General features: G+C 45.0%; 1 protein-coding gene across 5 annotated transcripts in view; it reads right to left on the bottom strand.

Annotated features, from left to right (window-relative positions):
* Positions 1–13711, bottom strand: part of KANK4 (KN motif and ankyrin repeat domains 4) — a 67901-nt gene that overhangs the window by 42742 nt on the left and 11448 nt on the right. The window lies entirely within an intron of this gene.

The raw sequence follows: 13711 nt of genomic DNA, 5'->3' as shown, positions 1-13711 counted from the left end.
CCCAGCCCTGCCACTGGCTGTGGAACCTTGAGCAAATTGCTTAACCTCTCTGTTTTGGCTGCCTCACTTGTAAAATAGGAATAGTAATACACCCTACATGTCACGGAGGATTAAATATAATGTATCTTAGCCACGTAGAACGGAGGCTGGTGTGTAGGCTGTGTTCAACAAATAACACTATATTAGCTATTAATATAATACTATAAATTCAGTTGTGAATTTGATTTTATATTTGAAATTCCATCACCTAACCATTTTTAAAATATAGGTATACCTGCTTTATAATGATTACTGTAAATGGCTATGCAAGTTTCCCTAGGCCTTATTTTCCAAACTCCACTCCCTCCTGGAGGTCATTCCACTTCATCTCTAACTCTCCCTTCAATGCTCCGACATCAGGCAGCCTGACAGGTGGGCCTCAGGGCAGGTCTCCAGGAAGACCCCAATTCCAAGCAGCTGGAACCCAGCTGCCACATAAGATGAATTGTTAAGGGTACAGTCTTTGAGGTAAGACAGACCAAGTCCAAATCCTGGCTCTGTGACCTTGAGCAAATTTCCTTATTCAGCTAAGTACATGGTGGTGAGGACCGCATGAGGTAAATATGTATAGTATTTGTGCCAGTGCTCTGTATATAATAAACAATCAATAAACGTTAGCTATGATTCCTTTGTAAACCCATGGTGTTTTAAGTGAGGGAAGGGTGGATAATCTTTTTTTAAAGATTTTCTTTATTTATTCATGAGACACAGAGAGAGAGGCAGACACACAGGCAGAGGGAGAAGCATGCTCCCTGCGGGGAGCCTGATGCGGGCCTCGATCCCAGGACCCCAGGATCATGACCTTAGCTGAAGGCAGCCACTCGACCATTGAGCCACCCAGGCGTCCCCTTGTTTGATTTTTTTATCACCGTATCTCGAACAATTAATATGATAGGAACTCAACAAAAATGTGTTGAATCAGTGAATGAATACATAATTGAGTGGATGGATCGTGGAAACTGTCAGAACTGGAAAGGATTTTTTAAAAAATAGCTTTATTTGGATGTAATCTACGTGCCATACAATTTACTCATATAAATTGGACAATTCAGTAGTTGTCGTATTCTCAGGTTTGTGCAAATATTGCCATCACCTAATTTTTAAAATTGTGGTAAAATACATATAAAGTTTACCATTTTAATCACTTGTCAGTGTAGAATTCAATGGCATTAAATACATTTGTTAATGTTGTGTCGCCATCACCCCTACATATGCCCCAAACGTTTCCATCTCCAGCATAAACTCTGTAACCCATTAAACGATTATTCCCCATTCCCTCTTATCATGGTAACATCTGTTCTACTTTCTCTATGAATTTGCCTATTCTAGGTACCTCATATACAAGGGATCATACAGTATTTGTCCTTCTGTGTCTGGCTTATTTCATTTAGCATGTTTTCAAGGTCCATCCAAGGTTTACCATATATCAAAATTTCATTTCCTTTCATGATTGAATATTATTCCATTGTGTGCATGTAGCACATTTTGTTTATCCATTCATCCATCCATGGGCACTTGAGTTGCTTCCATCTTTTAGCTATTGTGAATAATGCTCCTGAACATTGGCATACAAATATCTATTCAAGTCCCTGCTTTTATTTAGGAGCAAAATTGCTGGGTCATATGGTAATTCTATTTTTAACTTTTTTGAAGAAGCACCAAACTGTTTTCCAAAGCAGCTGCACCATTTTACCTTCCCACCAGCAATGCATAATGGTTCCAAGTTCTCCGTATCCTCACCAACATTTGTTTTTTTTTTTCCATTTAAACAAAGTTATTATAGTCATCCTAGTAAGTGTAGTAGATGTGAAGTGTTATCTCCTTGTGGTTTTGATTTTTATTGACCTAATGACTGATGGTTGTTGAACATCTTTTTTTTTTTTATGTGCTTATTGGCCATCAGCATTCCTTCTTTGGAGAAATGTTTATTCAAGTCCTTTGCCCACTTTTGAATTGGTAAAATTGTTTTTGTCATTGAGTTGTAAGGGATTTTTCTGGATATTAACCCCTTATCAAATATGTGATTTTTAAGTATTTTCTCCCATCCTGTAGGATGTCTTTTCGCTCTTGATAGTATCCTTTGATGCACAAAGGTTATTCATTTTGATAAAGTCCGATTTATCTGAATTTTTCTTTTGTTGCCTATGCTTTGGTATCCAACCCATGAAATTACCATCAAATTCACTGTCATAAAGATTTTCCTCTGTGTTTTCTTCTATAAATGTTATAGTTTGAGCTGTAAGGTTGAAGACTTTGATATTCTTTGAGGCTGTTTTTGGACATGGTCTAAGGTTAAGGTCTGGCTTTATTCTTTTGCATATGAATAATCAGTTTCCGTCACACCAATTGTTAAAAAGACCACAATCTAATTTTAGAACATTTTCGTCACCCCATACGTGGGATTTCATTTTTATAAGGAACTAGAAACGTTCCTAGTGAATGAATTCATAAACAAAAATTAGCTCATTACAAGAGCTTCCCGAGAACCTTAATGCTCTGTTCTACAAAGAAGTGTGACCTCCATATACAAAGAAGTGTGACCTCCATCCTTCACTAAACAGGACTGCAAAACTCCTGTGTATGCACACAGGCCAAGAGCTGGAATTCCCGCAATTCTCTGGAGGGCACTTTGTTATTAATACAGAAGATATTTGTTGGGTTTTTTTCTGGGCTAGCCAGCACTTTGTGAACACCCTTCCTATGCTTGGGTTATTTCCTTCCTTAGTTAGTCTCACCCCCCAAGGTTGCAGTGCTAGCCTCCTTTACATTAGGACTTGGACGTGGGACCTGCGCTCAGCAGGTAGAGGCACACAGGCCAGATCTCAAATTGGAAGAAAGTGCCCTGGAGAAGGAAGGGCTGGAGGCAAGTGATTCTGGAGAGGGGTGTGGAGTGACTCGACATCTTTTAATAAATCCCTCTTCTACATCAGCTTGCTAGAGCTGGTTCTGCTGTTTGCAACTATGACCCTTGATTGCTACAAAGCAGTGTCAACGTCAGCTTGATTTTTAATTGCTTCTATTCTATTAATTTATATTACTTGTAGATTACTTTCCAGAGTTTCTGTTGATTGTTTCATCCTGAGTATTTGCTGCATGACCACGGTAATTATTTTTCTCTTCCCCTTTCATCCTTTGTTCTTACACATTCTTTCCCACTACAGAGTAGGAGCACAGTGGGCTCTGGGGGCCATGAGGTCTTGGGCTTAGCCATACTGGGCCACAGTCAAAAAAGCTTGGGAACCGCAGCTTGGAGTAAACCAAGGAACTAGGCCTCACCTCCTCCCTCCCGGGTCACTTGAGTGAAAGCATCTCCGAGGTAGGCACAGACAAACCTTCTGCAGTGCACCTACCCTCGCTGGGCGGCCCCTGCTCACAGCATCCTTGTCTCAGGTCAGAATCCAGTGGGAACTTTCACAGACATCTTCCTGGCTTTGCAACATGGTTTGCAGGTGCAGACACTTTAGGCTTGCGTGGGCTGTGGCATCTGCCTTCTGGGTTGGGAGGAAAATTTATCTTGGCACAGCCTGCACATTCAGGCAAGTCAGTTAAACCAAACTGAGTTTGATAAGTAATCTCCAGACACCTGGGTGGAACCAGTGATGTTTCCAGATTTTTCAGGCAAGTTGAAAGGCTTTTTATTCTTTCACAAGGCCCCGCCAGCCCCTCCAGCAGGCACTGTCTGAGGCAGGGTAGGCCTATGTGATGTGGATCAGACAAGGATGAGGACCAACCAGCCTGAGCAGCATGCAGCTGGATCAAGGTTGGGCATCATCAGAGATGAACCAGAGAGAGGCAGGGAAAGAGGAAGGGCTCTAGAAACTTCTATCAACTTCAACTCTTCCTTGAAGAAGATGGAGGTTACTGCCAGTGCAGCAAGGGCAGTACAAAGAAAGGTCGTATACCATGCTGGTTTGGGTTTGGTTTTGTTGGGCGTAAAGTCACTAAGAAAAGGTGTCTCCAAAATTCCCACCCCATGTTTGTATCACCCCACAGCAGCTCAAAGGTGTCAAAAAATGGTTGGGCATTTGGAGTGTAGTACAGGGAGACTTGTATTAATTAACTCTAACGACAATTACGATAAAGATGCTCGCATCTATTCTTCTAGCCCAATGATGGGGCTTTTTTTTAGGCCAGGCCACTCTTTCATGCTTCTGGATCTGCTATAGGGCCTTGTGCCCTGCAGGTGGCAAGTGCTCAGTCTCTCCTGTTGATTGTCCACTGCTGGAAGCAGAGACACAAAACAGCACCGGGGACATCATCTTCATTTCCTAAGGGGAAAACTGAGGCTCAATGACCTATCCTCACCGTACAGCAGGGCAAGGTCAGATTCTATTTTCTAGACTCTGATCGAGTGCTTTCCTTTCTAAGCTTCATGTTGATGGCCGTGGTCTGCAGTGTGGTACTAGAGGATATCAAATTGATTTGATTGGTCTCTTTAAAAATAATGTGGCTGGTGTCCCCAGGTTAAATGTGGGATAATGGCATTACTGCGGTGAAGTGTGGTGTAGAGAGCTGGAGAACTGTGCATGGTGACCTTTGCTTGCAGCCTCTGGCTACAGGGAAAGTATGATGCATAGCAGTAGGGCTAGTCGCCAGCACCCAAGAAGCACCTACTCTGTCTGAGTCCTTTACTCATCCTCCCTCAGCCCTGGAATAGCGCTGTCGTGACTCCCCTGGAACTATGTAAAGATGGCCACTTCACAGCCCAACCTCAGCGCAATGGTTGTGTTCAAAGAAATAGCAGTTAAGTAGGAAAAAATGAACTGGAGGCAATCCAAACCTTCAGTGCAGTCTCTAGAGAAAACACTAAAGGGGAAGTGCATTCTTAGCACAAGGTGAAGTCTTCAAATTTTCCTCTCCTATCTCTGCTGTTCTCAGTATCTATTTCCAGCAAGACAACTCTTCCAGAAGCAGTGCACTCTGTTCTCCATCATCTCTTCCTTAAACCCTTCCACCTGGCTCTCCACTCGTTCACCTCCTTCACCTCTGGCATCTTTGTACTCATCCTCTGCCAGTCTTTCTCTCCCTTCATCACCAGGAATCCCAGTATTGGATCCATTTTCCCAGTGCTTTTTCATCACTGTGTGACCCCAATCTGCATAACTGGGCCAAGAGCCAAGAAAACTATGCTAGAAATTTTCTTAGAAGGGAATTACTTGAAGTCTCCATGGGCAGAGAAGCCTTGGATATTCATGTGTTTACATTTTTAATTCCCTGACACACCCATTTTACAGATTAGAAAACTGATCTGTGTCATCATCAGAATAAGTCTATTATTATTATAAATAATAACTATTATTAGCCAGACATTGTCCGATATTGTACAAATGATAACTTATTTAATTTCACATTGACCATAGTAGGTAGGTGCTTTTCTATCCTTTTCACAAATGACAGGTTCAGGGCACAAAGCTGGTAAGTGGCAGCACTGTAATTCAAAGTGAGGTTTGTCTGACTCTAGAAACAAAGCTCTTGACCACAGTGTTTTCTGCCTTGAAGATTCTAGTTCCGTAACTGTCTATGAAGCAAGTTGCCAGTAGAGCTTGATAGAAAAGGAGGGAACCAGATAGAAGGATTTAGCAAATGAACAAGTCTTTCATTAAATTGCATCACCAGCCATGCTCTTTAACCATCAGATGATTACTGAAATATAAACAACATTGTGTGATCATGCAATTGGTCTATAAATAAAATAAATATATTTGCAAAAGAACAAGCTAAGAAATGCAGTGACTTCCTAATTAACTTAAAATTATTTAATCAATAAACACAATTACTTTTCTTTTTTTTTTTAAGATTTTATTTATTTATTCATGAGAGACTCAGAGAGAGAGAGAGAGAGGCAGAGACACAGGCAGAGAGAGAAGCAGTCTCCATGCAGGAAGCCCAACGTGGGACTCGATCCTGGGACTCCAGGATCACGCCCTGAGCCGAAGGCAGGCATTTAACCACTAAGCCACCCAAGCATCCCTCTTTTTTTTTTTTTTAATATTTTATTTATTTATGCACGAGAGACACACAGAGAGAGAGAGAGGCAGAGACACAGGCAGAGGGAGAAGCAGGCTCCCCTCAGGGAGCCCGATGTGGGACTCGATCCCTGAACTCCAGGATCAGGCCCTGAGCTGAAAGCAGAGCTTAACGGCTGAGCCACCCAGGTGTCTCCACAATTACTTTTCAAATAATCTTTGAAAATTCCAAAGAGTCTTGAGATGTTTAATTGCTATTTAACCAGATAGCAGTGGTCAAGTTACACAGATACCAGTTTTAGAGAAATTGCTCTTTGCGGATCTAGCACTCTGTCAGAGTTTACATTGGAAAGACATATTTTCAGGCCAGATAGAAGGGTTTTCAGTTACAACTTAAATTTGTTTCTGTGTTGTTCACCCGGGCACGGTGAAAGCCTACCCCCCCCCACCCCCCACTGCAGCGGCTGATGCAGGAATCCATGGGTCCTGCCTCATATAACTTGGGAGAGAGATATACCTCCCTGCCAATGGGCCAGTTTCCCCAAAAGCAGAGAGATGCTGCTACCAGTGACTCTGTGAGGACCCAGTCCAGCTCAGAATTCCCCTAATGGCTCCAGCAGCTTTAAACCATGAGCCATCTTGGCCAGGTGTTTGCCTGGAACCCACTCAAGTCTGCTATGACTACTCAGAAGAACCCCCGAAAGTGAAAAATCATAAATACGAATGGAACAAACAATAGATACAAAATCAGGGGTTGGGGGGCAGGAATCTGTATTTTAACAAGCCCTCCAGGTGATTTTTATGTACGCAAGAGTCGAGAAATCCTACTCTAACCTACTTTAAAAAACATTTTGTGAACTGTAGCTCAGTGCATCTCAAGCTGTATGGTGCCTGTACATCTCCTGAAGATCTTGTTAAAGGCAGATGCTAATTCAGTAGGCATGAGAATTTGCATTTCCAACACCCTCTCAGGAGAGGAGATGCTGCTGCTGCTGGTTCCAGCACCAAGAAGCCAGGCATGTGATGGGGGTCGGTGTGGTTGGGAAGGGATGGCGGGGAGGCCTAAGAGACCAGCTCCCATGCTTGTAAGCTTTGTGACCTTGGCCATGTCACTCTTCCTCTTTGAGCCAGTTTCCTTCAGCTCCCAAAGGGCACAGGATAGTAGTATCCACTTTATAAGGCTGTTCAGGTGGCAACATGCCTATCCCTAGCAGAGTACCTGGCATGTGGAAAACACCCAAACAGAAGCTGTGGTTGCTGTTGTGTCTGAGGGATACAAGCAGCTAGTAAGTGCTCAGTAATCATTGATTGTTTTGTTATTATTTATTGAGAGTTGCCTGTGGTACGGTAGGCACCGGGTCAAGATGTACTACTGTCTTTCCCTTCTCCCAAAGACTCTGTGAGCAAGGTCAGGTTTTAGTCGCTCTGGTTTGCAAATTGGGAAGCCAAAGCCCAGAAAGCCTTAGTTCCTTGATCCAAGTCACTAAGAAAGTGGATGGTAGAGCTAGGGCTGACTTTAAAACTTCCTCCCTAAGTTTCTAACCACCCAGACCACAGCATGCTTCTGGCCACACTTGTCTGCAAGGGCTGAGTCAAGAGGACGGTGGTGGGCCGTAACTCATGGCTCTGCAAGGAGGTGTAATGCAGGACCGGGTTGCAGGTAGGGGGAAATGGAGCCCATGAAGTGGGAATGCTGACCTGCAGAGGGACATCAGGCCTGGGAGAAGGAGTGGGGCCACGTTCCCTGAGGGTTTGGACACACAGTCATCAGGAATATGGTCTAAGGGGGACGAGGACTGTCTCCCTGGTGCCCCGGACAGGGCTGACCCGTGGCAGCACTTCCTAAAGATAGAGCAATTGAATGAATGAACTGATGGATTAGTAGATTCCTTAATATTTTCAAGGCAGCAACTGATTTGAAATCGGTGGGCAGGACGTGCTGGAGTGGGAGAGCGATTTTCACTTCTGGACTTTCCTTCTTTAAAAAGGGAGCAGTTTAAAATAGAAGAACAACAGGAATATTTCCCTTGGAGCGCAGCCAGAGCACACAATGCCTCCTTTTCTTCCCAGGGCAGGAGGCGTCTGGGGCCCAGCCCCTCAGCGGGTGTGTGCAGCACGGAGCCTGGCCACCCAACATACTTCCCCACTTGTGCTCTGGAGCACAAAACCCCCTGGCAGCTAAGCCCAACACAAATGCCTCCTTCACCGCAGCCTCTGCCATGTGTGGTTTCCACCGCCTCCGCTTCTGAAGGCCCCCTCCAGGGCCAAAGTGAGGCCCTTTTGGCTGAGTCTCCCCACTACTGTTTGGAGACAGGAGACAGTGATGCCTTCTCAATCATCCTGTCACCTTTGCAGGGCCCCCAGGCACAAAGTGAGAGAGCCCAGCAGCTTGAGGGAGGCAGGGGAGCCTCACTGTTCACAGATCGGCCTCTATAGATGGTATTCGGTCCGCCATTCATCAGAAATCATTGTTCAGGCACAGGGCTAGGTTCTGTGGGTCCACGGATGAATAAGACAGGGAGCAGAGATCCCTCAAGGAACTCACAGTCCAAAACGGGAGGCAGGGGCGGCATCACGGAGAGGTGGGCGAAGGCGTTATGAGTGACCACAAGGCCACTGCGGTCCTGGTATTTGCGCTGGGCTTGAAGGATAAGAGCCTGCCAGGTAGACTGAGGAAGCAGCCCTCTAGCTCAGACATGAATATCTGGATGGTGGGCTTGGGGAATGGCCAGCCCAGCAGGCCCAGGGTGCAGGGTGAGGGCAGGGAATGGGGGAGGCAGGGCTGGAGGTCAGCTCAGTTTACCCTGTAAAGAGTAGGAAAGCAGTGAGAGTTCTTCAGCAGGGCAGGGACCAGATGAAAGCTGGGTGTCGGTTACCACTCCAGCTGCAGTGAGCAAGGGGGGTGGTGTAGTGTCTGGGGGCGGTGTCCCCAAAGCCTGGCCCGTTAGAGGACAGTAAGTATTTGTGGAATGAACAAATGATTTTGAGAGAGAAAAGCATAGCGGGTCTGACAAGAAGTCTGGACAGACTTAATGCTTTTCACTAACTGCTCCTTTTATGTATTTTTTTCTTTTAAGAGAGCAGCAGCTTTTCTTCTCCTTTATTGAACCATCACAAATGTATATAATCTGAGATTGCAGGCATAATTACATAATGTCTTACGTTGTTGGCAGTTTCCTGAATGTTTGCTTTGTCTCCCAGAATAACTCTGTCATCCCCTTGATGCCAGGGCAATGCCTCTTAAGCTCTCTGTGCATTGCCCCAAAGTACTGGGCACACGGTAGGTACCAGTAAGCAGAACCAGGAAACAGATTCACGGACCGTAAGACCTAGATAGGCTCTTGTAATTAACTGCTCCAACTCTCTGATTGTACATGCAGATGGGGAGACTAAGACCCAGAGAAAGGAAAACATACACCTTATCTGAAGATATGTTCACAACCCTACTTCTAGGCTCTTGCATTTCACAGCAGGGACGTGGGCTCTGTCAAGCCTTTCAAGTGGTAACACCAAGGGTCAAGGAACAGACTCTGAAATAAACCAGCGATGAGCCTGGGTAATAGCAAGGTAATTAGAACACCAACACATGAATAGTATAGCCACAGAAGAACATGCTTATCAATATGCGGTATTCAGCTTCCAGTGCTTACTCAGTACTTACAGCATAGGCTGATACTAGAATTGCTAAAGGCAGGAGAGCATAAAGATTAAGAAAGAAAGACTTGGGGGGCATCTGGGTGGCTCAGTCGGTGAACCATCTGCCTCTGACTCAAGTCATGATCTCAGGGTCCTGGGATGGAACTCCGTATTGGGCACCCTGCTCAGCAGGGAGTCTGCTTCTCCTTCTCCCTCTGCCCCTCCCCACCCCACTTGTGCTCTCTCTCCTTTTCTCTCTCTCTCTCTCAAATAAATAAATAAATCTTTTTTAAAAAGAAGAAGAAGAATGTGGATTTGTAGGAAGGTGGGTCCAAGTACGAATCCCAGCTCTGCCACTTACCAGTTGTGTTTAGCAAGTTCCCTAAGCCCCCTCCCCCAGACATGGTGTCCATGCATGTGTAAAACAGGAAAAACACAATTTCCTCTTTACTGGGTTATACAGATTCCTTGGAATGAAGTATATAAAATGTCTATCACAGTGGCTGCAGTGGGAATTGAAAGGGGATGAGAAAGAAAGAAGAAAGAAAGAAAAAAAGAAAGAAAGAAAGAAAGAAAGAAAAAGAAAGAAAGAGAAAGAAAGAAGAAAGAAAGAAAGAAAGAAAGAAAGAAAGAAAGAAAGAAAGAAAGAAAGAAAGAAAGAAAGAAAGAGAAAGAAAACAGCAGGACTTGGAATTCATTGGTTATTCACCCTTTGTTTGCTGAACACTTCCTCTGTTCAGGCACTGGATCAGGGAGGAGGGGGTGGTGCTGGCAGCCCTGGCATATCAAACCTATGTAACCAGAGTGCTGGGGACAAGGGGAGTTAGGAAGATCAGGAGGGAAAAGAGATTTGGGCATAGGGGGATGGATGTTTGTCCTTGGGCATGCTGAGTGCCTGCCTAAGGGTCCACCCACAGAGAGGGATTCACCCAGAGAGTATGGCCCAGCAGATAGTGGAAAAGGTGGACCCAAGGCACGGGACAGACCCAAAGATTTGGAGGCACAGATTCATGGGAGTCCTGGGGGACGGGCAGCAAGGGTGAGCAGAGGAGGAGCATAAGAAGAAAGTCACTTGTGGGGAGCCGGTAGGGAAGAAAAACCAGGGTGGCTCATGGCCCAGAAATCCAAAGTGGGTAAATCTTGAGGAAACCAGTGAGCCTGGGCTCAGTTTCAGAGGACAAGGGAAGATGCCAGGGGTTGACAAGATGGTAGAAGCAGCAGGTGGGGCGACTCTTTGCTGCTTCGGTGGAATTCCAGAGAGAAATGGGCAGCAGCTCAAAAGAGGGGTAAGGTGAGCTCTGAGGAAGGGGAGCATGTCTGCAGGCCAAGAGGGAGAAGCCAGGAAGAGGAATGGACAGAGATGCGAGAAAGAGAAGGTGCGTAAGAACCAACACATACTCCAGGCATTGCTCAAACAGGCAGCAGAGTTGAATTCCTTCTTCCCCACAAACAGAGCAGCAGGGCGATTTTATTAGTCATATTATATTGTGCAATGAGGAAAGTAGGCCCAGAGAGGCTAAGTAACTCACCCAAGTTAGCAGCGGGCGGAGCTGAGAGGAGCCAAAAGCTCGGGCTCAGGAGTCCACAGCCAGTTTGAGGGAGAGTGTTTCTGCAGGTGGGAGGGGGAGGTTTTTAAGGCAGGGCTCCAGCAAGGGAGAGGAGAGCAAAGATGAAGAGGAAGAGAAATGATGAGGTGGGGGTGAGAGTTCAAGCCACATGACCTCCACCTTCCCAGTAAAGCAGGGAACAGACCAAGTACCAAGAGAGAGTACCTACGAATGGATTTGGAGCCAGAAGACAGGAGATGGGCCAAGTTACAACCATCACTGAGGAGACTGGATGAGAGACAACATGAGGGAGGCCAAGTAGCAGCAGAGGTCAAAGGACATGGATTTAAAATGAATCCATCAGTCCCAAGGCAGCTTCAAAAGAATGGGACAGTAAAGTTTTAATCTAGGGTTGGGGTTTACACAAGCAAAAGGTGTGAAGGGGAGACTATAGGGAGGAAGGGAGGACAGGGCAAGGGTGTAAGTCTAGAGCCGGAAGGGGAAGGAGAGAAGTGAAAAAGGAGAAGTAGGTAGCAGGAAGGGGATGTCTCCAAAGGCAAGGTGTGAATCCCCCCCTTGTACTGCGAAGAGCTGACTCTCCCACCCCCCACCCGCCCCAGGCAAGAGGGCACCCCCACAAAGGACAGGCAAAGGTTACAGCAGCTTCCCTATCAGACATACCTTCCAATCCGCATACCTGGCTTCAAGAATTTTCCTGCAGCTGAATAAATAAAAGTGAGTCCAGAGAAAATGTCCTAAACAAAACCTGAATGTATCTGTTAGTGAACTGCTTGAGATTTTAATGTAACTCAGCACTGAAAAAAGAATGTTAAATTCCACCGTGAAAAGTTGTAATTGATGCCACCCCCTCCCCAGTTCCAGTCTAAGAATGGAAGATGTAAGCAGAGTTTGCATTTTCTCGGTGGTGCAGTGGGCTCTGTGTCACCCAGCATCCAAGAAGCTGTGCCGAGCACAATTTGCATTGTATTTAACCCTCATCTTAATCTGTGAAGGAAGGAATCGTTGTTCCCATTTTATAGAGGAGCAAACTGAGGCTCAGGGGGGCACAGTGGAGATTCAAAACAAGCTCTTTCTATCTGGCAGTGTTTTCCATCACAGACTCTCTTTATATAGGCATAGAGGTGATGTAATGACCTTCAATATTCAAGACGGAGCATTAGGAGAAAAACAGTGGAATAGTATGTAAAACCTCATTTAAAAAAAAATTCTATCCAGCTATGTATACACACATATGAGCCTATACACACATTAGGATGGAGCCTAATGTGGGCCTCCATCCCAGGACCCTGGGATCATGACTTGAGCTAAAAGCAGACGCTTAACCGACTAAGCCATCCAGGTGCCCCATTTTTTAAAGTAGGTTCCAGCCCAACATGGGGCTTGAACTCACAACCCTGAGATCAAGAGTCGAATGCCCTCCCGAGTGACCCAGCCAGGCACCCCCTTAATCACCAAATCTTAACAGTTCAGAGTTTTCTCCTTCATATATTTCTATATTATTGTAAATGTTTTCCACTCACTGGCATGATTTTTAAAATAATTTTATTTTATTTATTTATTTTTAAAGTTTTAATTATTTGACAGTTAAGGCATTAGAGAGATAGTCACACACACAAAGAGAGAGGCAGAGACATAGGCAGAGGGAGAAGCAGGCCCCATGCACCGGGAGCCTGACGTGGGATTCGATCCCGGGTCTCCAGGATCGCGCCCTGGGCCAAAGGCAGGCGCCAAACCGCTGCGCCACCCAGGGATCCCTTAAAATAATTTTAAATAAAAAATTTCCCAATAGAGTTTATTGAACCTTTCAAATTGCAAAGACCACCCACCTACCCACACACACACTGTAAAAATTATTTTAAAAATGGAAAAAAGTTCTCTTTTCCATTAGTTTATCAATTTAAAAGAACGCAAATTTCGGGACACCTGGGTGGCTCAGTGGTTGAGCACCTGCCTTCAGCCCAGGGCGTGATCCTGCAGTCCCGGGATCGAGTCCCACGTCGGGATCCCTGCATGGAGCCTGCTTCTCCCTCTGCCTATGTCTCTCTCTCTCTCTCTCTCTCCGTATCTCTTATGAATAAATAAATAAATAAACAAAATCTTTTAAAAAACAAACAAACAAACACAAATTTCATCTTGTCCTTCAAAAGTCCAATTTTTTTAAGCTTAAAAGGTTAATAAAATAAGGTAGTAACATCTTACAATACAACAAATACTTTACTTGTCCTTGGCAAGTTTCGGTACTTCCAGCAAAGATAGCAGATGCCATGGCTGAGTGAAGTGGTCAAAATGACTCACCTCAGGGCCCCAACATCTCCCTCTCTTCAGGTGACTGCTCCCATCCTTCTCTTCTGAGAGTTTCCTTCCCAAGTCATCAAGCACCAAGCATCCTGTTGTCCCTACCTAACCACGACTCCATAATTAAAATTTTCTCAAGTAGTAAAGTTCATTCCATCATCTGATTAAGGAATTACAAGGTTAATGGTTTAGAATTTTCTTTCACTA

The sequence above is a fragment of the Vulpes lagopus genome, chromosome 10, assembly GCF_018345385.1.
Source record: "Vulpes lagopus strain Blue_001 chromosome 10, ASM1834538v1, whole genome shotgun sequence".
NCBI lineage: Eukaryota > Metazoa > Chordata > Mammalia > Carnivora > Canidae > Vulpes > Vulpes lagopus.
The sequence above is the reverse complement of the archived record's forward strand: the minus strand, read 5'-3'. Positions and strand labels throughout refer to the sequence as shown.